Source organism: Penaeus monodon, chromosome 24, assembly GCF_015228065.2.
Source record: "Penaeus monodon isolate SGIC_2016 chromosome 24, NSTDA_Pmon_1, whole genome shotgun sequence".
In the NCBI taxonomy this organism is placed as follows: domain Eukaryota; kingdom Metazoa; phylum Arthropoda; class Malacostraca; order Decapoda; family Penaeidae; genus Penaeus; species Penaeus monodon.
In genome coordinates, this window is record NC_051409.1 from 29679245 (window position 1) to 29680087 (window position 843).

Consider the following 843-nt stretch of genomic DNA (forward strand, 5'->3'; position numbering starts at 1 on the left):
GGGGGGGAGGTGGCAAGGACACAAGGAAACACACAGAGAGAAAGGGGGACCAATAGCGAGATGGGAGAATAAGGAAAGAAAGACGGAGAGAAAAAAGTATCAGTAAAGAAAAATATAATCATGGTTTGTAAATCGTCTTCAGAATGTTTGTCAACCCGAGCAACGTTTCATTTATATTCAGAAGAGCTGCCGTCTGGCCTTCCAGTGCATTGCAAATTCCTCGAACCTCATCGAGGATACCCTCTCGCACCTCCAGCATGAGAGATGGCAGTGCTTGCTGCGCAGTGCCAGTACTCCTGCTGCCTGGCCTACTGTGAACTGGAGTTTCTCCACGCAGCTGACTCTGTTCCTCTGTTACTAGCTCAGTAGTGAAAGGCCCAAGACGTTTCTCCTCCTCAATAGCCACAATTGCTGCCGGATAAGAACATTTAATTAATCATATATGCCATATATTGTGTGTCTATTATGGTATCATGTGATTAATGATATCAACAATAAGTAAATATGACATCAAATTAACATCACAATCTGTAACAGGCAAGAATAAAATCTCCCTGTGATTTTTTTCAAAATACATCAGATATTTGGTTATAAGGAACTTTTTAGCGTTGAGTAATAAGTCCAAGTTTGATTCTGTTTTACTTACTGATTTCAGCAGCATCCTCAGCAGGCTCTGACTTCAGCGAATCAGAAATGCCATATACTACAGCCGGGTCCTCCTCAGCAGAAGTTAGAGGTGGAGATATGTGAGGACTCCCCCTATTATTACATAAATATTCTGAATACTATTACAGAAAACTAATTATAGGTTAATAGGGAAAATATTATATCAATTCGTTTACA